This window comes from Herpailurus yagouaroundi, unplaced genomic scaffold (assembly GCF_014898765.1).
Source record: "Herpailurus yagouaroundi ecotype Mexico unplaced genomic scaffold, PumYag 161, whole genome shotgun sequence".
Classification (NCBI taxonomy): Eukaryota; Metazoa; Chordata; class Mammalia; order Carnivora; family Felidae; genus Herpailurus; species Herpailurus yagouaroundi.
The window spans coordinates 5203402-5211377 of NW_024412402.1; positions in this window are offsets into that span (position 1 = coordinate 5203402).

Genomic DNA, 7976 nt, shown 5'->3' on the forward strand with positions numbered 1-7976 from the left:
AAACTGTCGTAACTATTACTGAACACACCTCTTGGTGTCCCTGTGGAATAGCTGATCATAGTTTTATATGTATGCTTAGCTTTGGAAACTGAGCCACAGTGTTCTCCCAAGGAATCATAACACTTGGATTCACTCCCACAGGTACTGTATGAGGGTTTCCTTGCTCCACCTCTTGGCCAATACTTATTGTGGTCATTTCTTTTAATGTTAGTCATTCTGGGAAGTATTCGATATGCGTATTTTTCCATTTCTCTGATGAGTAATGAGGTCGACTCTATCTTCCTGTATTTAGTGAGCAATCTGATATCCTTTTTTTTGTGATGTTCCTGTTGGTGATTTTTGCCCATTTTCCATCAAGATTTTTCCATCTTTTCCTTACCAATTCATCAGGTATCTTTTTACATTGTGGGTATGAAATATCTGTCAGTTTTGTGTGTTGTGGAATCTTTGCCCATAGATGCTTGCTTCTTCGTGTCTCGTTGAACAGAAGTTCTTAATGTCCAGTTCATCAATATTTTCCTTTATTCTTGGTGGCTTTTTTGTGTCTTGCCCTAGTAAGACACAAAGTCATGAAGATATTCTGTATTTTCTTCAAGAAGCCTTGTAATTTTATTTTCATCTGTAAGGTCTGTGTCTTTCATATCCACCTGATAATGATGTATTTATATACAGTGTGAAGTAGGGGGTCAAGTTTAAAGTGTTTCCCCACATCCAGTTAATATAGGAAACTATTTCTTGAAAAAAATCTTTACCTCAGTGATGGCACCTTTGTCAAAAGTGGAGCATCACTCTATTTGTGGGTCTGTTTTGGGGTTAGAGAGCCATTCTGTTGTGTTGATCTATTGGTTTCTGCTTGTGTCAATTCCTTGCTGTTATTAATGGGTGTGGCTTTATAAGTCTTTTTTAAAAATTTTAATTTGAGAATAGTTGACACACATTGTTACATTAGTATCAGGTGTACAACATAGTGATTCAACCTCTCTGTACCTTGTGCTATACTCACTGTAAATGTAGCTACCTTAAATCTCGCTTTATAGTACAGCAGTTCTTCCCACCTTGTTCTTTTTTCTATAAGAGTCTTGATCTTTCCTATTTCCTATAAATGTTAAAACGACATTTTGTCAAGATCCACAAAAACACCTTTGAATTTTGATTTGGATTCCCCTGATTCTTCACATAAATTTAGTAGGAACATACATCTTTATAATGTTGAGTCTTGTAGTTAATGAGCATGGTACTCTCCCCCCCTTTTTTGTTTAAGTTTCCTTTCATTTCCTTCAATAATATTTCAGAGATCTTTGCATAAAGGTTTTATACAGCATTTATTAGATTTATTCCTAGACACTTGATTTATTTATTTATTTATTTATTTATTAAAAAATTTTTTTTTAATGTTTATTTATTTTTGAGACAGAGAGAGACAGAGCATGAATGGGGGAGGGGCGGAGAGAGAGGGAGACACAGAATCAGAAGCAGGCTCCAGGCTCCGAGCCATCAGCCCAGAGCCCGATGTGGGGCTCAAACTCACGGACCGTGAGATCGTGACCTGAGCTAAAGTTGGACGCTTAACCGACTGAGCCACCCAGGCGCCCCACACACTTAATTTTTTTAAATAATACCGTAAACAGGAATCTTTTTTTTTTATGATTTTCCTTTTGCTAGATAGAAATCAATTGATTTTTATATGTTGACCTTATATCTGTAAACTTATTTTCTAATTCCTATGCCTTTTTTCCCCTTGCATTACTGTATGGGTAGGACCTCCAGTCAGTATGGACTAGGAGTGCTGTTGGCCACCTAATTGTGTTATTCACATCTTTCAGTCTCTACATCAAAAGGAAAGTTTTCAACATTTCATTATTAATGTTTGTTACTGGCTTGTAGATTTACTTTATCAGGCTAACAAGTTCCCTTTTTTTTCCTCCTTTGCTAAGTGATTTTTATTTGTTTTAATGATGAATGGATGATGACTTTTATTGCTGTCTATTTGTCTCTCAAGATGATCATACAAATATACCCTTTTGTTCTGTCAATGGGAATTAGGGCAATTGAAATTTTGAATGTTAAACTAACCTTGCTCTCCTGGAATAAATCCAATTTGCTCTGATGTATTATTCTTTTATACGTTGCTGATTCTATCTGCTAATATTTTGTTTAGGCTTTTGTTCTTATACTCTGAGTGCAGTAGTGGCCTACAGTTTTCCTTTCTCATAATGCTCTTGTCAAGTTGGTATTAAGATTATGTTGGCCTTGGGGCGCCTGGGTGGTTCAGTCGGTTGAGCGTCCGACTTCAGCTCAGGTCATGACCTTGCAGTCAGTGAGTTCGAGCCTCGCGTTGGGCTCTGTTCTGACAGCTCAGAGCCTGGAGCCTGCTTTGGATTCTGTGTCTCCCTCTCTCTGCCCCTCCCCCTTTCATGCTCTGTCTCTCTTTGTCTCAAAAATAAATAAACATTAAAAAAAAAAAAAGATTATGTTGGCTTTATAAAACAAGTTGGGAAACACTGCCTCTTCTTTATTCTCTGGAAGAATTTGTATAGGATTGGCATATTTTTCTTTATTAAACACTTAGCAGAATTCATCATTGAAGCTGGTTGGGACTGGGAACGTTACATTTTCTTTACAGGAGATTTTCAGTTACATTTTTAATTTCTTAAATAATTATATGATTCTCAATTGTTTTCTTGTATCAATTTTGGTAAGTTGTGTTTCTCCTAGAATTTGTCCATTTCATCAAATTTTCAAGCTTTCTTAGCATAAAGCTGCTCATAATAATCCTCTTAATATCTCTTTACAATATGTCAGGACGTCATCTTTATTCCTGACATTGGTACCTTCTCTTTCTTTTTTTCTTAAAGCTTTGTCCAGGATTTATCAAGTTTATAACTCCTTTCAAAGAACCAGCTTTGGGTTCTGTTTGTCCTATTTTAGGTTTGTTTCGATTGCATCAATGTCTGCGCCCGTATTTTTCTTCATTTTTTTCCTCTTGCTCAAGTTTTAATTTGCTGAGGCTTTTTTTCTAACCTATTGGGATGAGTAACTTACATCACTGTTTTCTTCTAATCCTTTCTTATTTTGTAATAAATTAATTTAAGGCATAAAGTTTCCTTTAAGCATTATATTAGCTGCATTCTACAAGTTTTGACTACCTTGCAATTAAAATCTTTTCTAATTTTGGGTGTGATTAATTTTTGACCTGTAGATTATTTGAAAGTGTATTTGAAAAATACATATAGCAAGTTTTGTTATATTATCACAGTTGATTTCTAGCTTAACTCCTCTATTGTCAGAGTATGAATTCACAATATCAGTTTTTGAAATTTATTGAGATTTGTTTTGTAACCCAACAGACAATCAATTTTGTAAATGTTTCACAAACTTTTGATAATTATTTGTATTCAGCTTGGGGATATAGTGTTCTGTTTGTTCACTAGATTAAATCTATACTTTGTGTTGTTAAGATACTGCATATTCTTAATTGATTTGGGAGCTGCTTTTTGATCAATTACTGAAAGAAGTGAGTTAAGATCTTCAACTATGATTGTGATTTACCTCTTTCTCCTCTTAGTTGCTTTAACTATTTTGAAGCCAGATGCATATATATTCTGAATTGCTATGCGTTCTGTCTGATGAATTGAAACGTGGATCATTAGGAAATCTTTCTTTTTCCTTAGTAATTTCTTTAGCTATATTGTCTGTTAATAATAATATGGCTCCACTAGCTTCTCTTTGGTTAAAATTTGCGTAGGTTACTTTTATCCTTTTACTTTCAGGATTTCTGTAGCTTTTGTTTTAGATGTGTTTCTTCTAAAATTATTATTATTATTATTATTATTTTTTTTTTTTTTGAGAGAGAGAGAGGGAGGGAGGGAGGGAGTACATGCAGGAGCAGGGAGGGCAGAGGGAAGGAGAGAAAGAATTTTAAGCAGGTTTCACACGTGCACGGAGCCCAACTCAGGGCTCCATCTCATCACCACGAGATCATGACCTGAGCTGAAATCTAGAGTCAGATGCTTAAGCAACTGAGCCACCCAGGTACCCCCAGAGGTGCCTCTTCTAAACAGCAAACCACTGGAATCTTAAAAATCCAGTCAGATAAATCTTTGTCTCTTATTTGGAGCATCTGGCATATTTGCATGTAATACAGTGGTCACTGGATTTGGGTTTAAATCTATTGTTTTACCATATGCTTTCTTTTTCTCTGCCTGCTGTACCTTTTGAGTTTCCTATTTTATTGCCGACTTTTGGGTAGGTGTTTGAAGGTATAATTAAGAAGAAAACCTTGTAATCTAAAGTGTACAGTTCCATGGATTTTGGCAACAGTTTACACCCATGTAGTTTCCACCAAAATCAAGATAGAAAACATTTCTGTAATCCCAGGAAGTTCTTTCATGTCTGTTAGTTGCCAGTCTCCCAGCTCTCCCTCCCATATTACCTGCATCTTTTAAAAAAAAAAAAAAAATTCTATTGATGTGATTTTGCTTGTTCTTAATCTTCACTTGAATGGTATTCTTTTGTGTCTGGCTAGTTTCACTTGGCACAATGTTTCTGAGATTAATTCATGCTGGGAATATATTGGTAGCTTCTTTCTGTTGCTGGTCAATATCCTATTGCATTATTATATGATAATTTGTTTATTTTCATGTTGATGGACATTTGGGTTCTTCCCATTTGGAATCATTATGAGTAAAGTTGCTAATAACTTTTGTCTATAAGTGTTCTGTGAATGTGTCTTTATTTCTCTTGGACACATAATTAGAAGTGGAATGTTTAGGTCACAGGACATATGTGTACTTAACTTTATAAAAAGCTTCCAAACAGTTTTCTAACATGGTTGAAGTATTTTATACTCATTTTATATTCCCACCAGCAATACATAAAAGTTCCTATGGCTTCACATTCTTATCAATAGTTGATGTTGTCAGTCCTCAATTTTAGCCATTCTAGGGGTATACCCAGGTATCTCATTGTGGTTTTAATTTCCCTAACGATGTTGAATATCTTCTCACATGATTCCTGGACATGTAAGTACCTTCTTTGCTGACAGGACTATTCGAGCCTTTTGCTCTATTTTATTTTATTAAGTTATTAATTAATTAATTTATGAGAGAGAGAGAGAGAGAGAGAGAGAGAGAGAGAGAGAGAGAGAAAGAGAATCCCAAGCAGCCTCTGTGCTGTCAGTGCAAAGCCTGATGCAGGGCTCTATCCCTTCAACCACAAGATCATGACCTGAGCCAAGATCAAGAGTTGCACACTTAACTGACTGAGCCACCCATGCGCCCCTTTTGCTTGATTTTAAAACTGGGTTGTCATTTCATTTTTGAGTTGTAGTATTCCTTTTTAATGTTTTTTTTGTTTGTTTGTTTGTTTGTTTTTGAGAGAGAGGTGGAAGAGGGGCAGAGAGAGGGGGGGCAGAGAATCCAAAGTGGGCTCTTTGCTGACAGCAGGGAGACCAATGTGGGGCTCGAACTCACAAATCATGAGATCATGGTCTGAGCCAAAATTGGTTGCTTAACCACCTGAGCCACCCAAGCACCCCTGTAAAAGTTTTTTTTATAGTTTTTATACAAGTCGTTTGTCACGTATATGTAAAATATACAATATGCATATATATATACACATATATACATGTACAAATGTTTTCTCTCGATTTGTGGCTTGCCTTTACATTTTCATTTTTTTTCTTTTTTTTAAATTTCCCATATAATTAACATACAGTGTTATACTAGTTTCAGGTGTACAATATAGTGATTCAACAGTTTTATACATTACTCAGTGCTCGTCATAAGTGTACTCTTATTCCCCTTCACTTATTTCCCCCATCCCCCCATGCCCCCACCCACCCCCATCTGGTAACCATCAGTTTGCTCTCTGTTTTTGAGTCTGCTTTTTGTTTGTCTCTTTTTTACTTTGTTCATTTATTTTGTTTCTTAAATTCCACATAGGAGTGAAATGATATGGTATTTGTCTTTCTCTGACTTATTTCACCTAGCATTATACTCCCTAGATCCACCATGTGGTGGTAAATGGCAAGATTTCATTCATTGTTATGACTGAGTAACATTGATTGTGTGTATGTATATATTATGTATACATAATATAATATATACATACCACTTCTTCTTTATTCATCTGTGGATGAACACTTGGGTTGTTTCCATAATTTGGTTGTTGTCAATAATGCTGCAATAAACATAGGACTGCATAGATCTTTTTGAATTAGTGTTTTCATATTATTTGGGTAAATACTCAGTAGTGGAATTACTGGATCTTATGGTAATTCTATTTTTAATTTTTTGAGGAAACTCTATACTGTTTTCCACAGTGGCTGTACTAGTTTGCATTCCTGCCAACAGTACATGAGGGTTCCTTTTTCTCCACATCCTTGTCAACTCTTGTTTTTTGTGTTTTTTATTTTAACCATTCTGACAGATGTAAGGTGATATCTCATTATAGTTTTGATTTGCATTTTCCTGATGAGTGATGTTGAGCATCTTTTCATGTGTCTGTTGCCCATCTGTAGGTCTTCTTTGGAGAAATGTCTCTTCATGTCTTCTGCCCATTTTTAATTGGATTATTGGGGACTTTTTTGGCATTGCGGTGTATAAGTTCTTTATATATTTTGGATACTAACTCTTTATCAAATATGTCATGTGCAAATATCTTCTCCCATTCAGTAGGTTGTTTTTTTTTTTTTTTCAACGTTTTTTTATTTATTTTTGGGACAGAGAGAGACAGAGCATGAACGGGGGAGGGGCAGAGAGAGAGGGAGACAAAGAATCGGAAACAGGCTCCAGGCTCTGAGCCATCAGCCCAGAGCCTGACGCGGGGCTCGAACTCACGGACCGCGAGATCGTGACCTGGCTGAAGTCGGACGCTTAACCGACTGCGCCACCCAGGCGCCCTCAGTAGGTTGTTTTTTGTTGATTGTTTCTTTTGCTGTGCAGAAGCTTTTTATTTTGATGTTGTCATAATAGTTTATTCTTGCTTTTGTATCCCTTGCCTCAGGAGACATATCTAGAAAGATGTTGCTACAACCAGTGTCAGAGAAATTACTGCCTGTTCTCTCTTTTAGGATTTTTATGGTTTCAGGTCTCACATTTAAGTCTTTAATCCATTTTGAATTTATTTTTGTTGATGATATAAAAAAGTGGTCTAGTTTCATTCTTTTGTGTGTAGCTGTCTAGTTTTCTCAATACCATTTGTTGTGAAGACTGTCTTTTTTTCCATTGTATATTGTAAAGAAGTCTTTCCTCCTTGCTCAAAAATTGATTGTGTAGTTGTGGGTCTATTTCTGGGCTTTTTGTTCTGTTCTATTGATCTATGTGTTTATTTTTGTGCTGGTAACATATTTTTGATTACTACATCTTTGTAGTATATCTTGAAATCTGGAATATGATACTTCATTTTGTTCATTTTCAAGATTGCTTTGATTATTTGGGTCTTTTGTGGTTCCATACAAATTTTAGGATTATTCTAGTTATGTGAAAAATGCTGTTGGTATTTGGTAGGGATTGCATTAAATCTTCAGATTACGTTGGGTAGTGTGGACATTTTAACAGTATTTGTTCTCTTGATCCATGAGCATGAAATATCTTCCCATTTCTTTGTATCATCTTCAATTTCTTTCATCTGTGTTTTACAGTTTTCAGAGTAGAGGTCTTTTACTTCCTTGGTTAAGTTTATTCCTAGGTATTTTATTATTTTTGATACAAATGTTAATGGGACTTTTTTCTTAATTTCTCTTTCTGTGACTTCATTGTTAGTGTATATAAATACAATGATTTCTGTATGTTGATTTTGTGTCCTAAGACTTTACTGAATTCATTGAAAACTTCTAGTAGTTTTTTGGTGGAGTCTTTAGGGTTTTCTGTATGTAATATCATGTCATCTGTAAATAGTGAAAGTTTTCCTTCTTCCTTAACAATTTGGATGCTTTTTATTTCTTTTTCTTGTCTGATTTCTGTAGCTAGGACTAC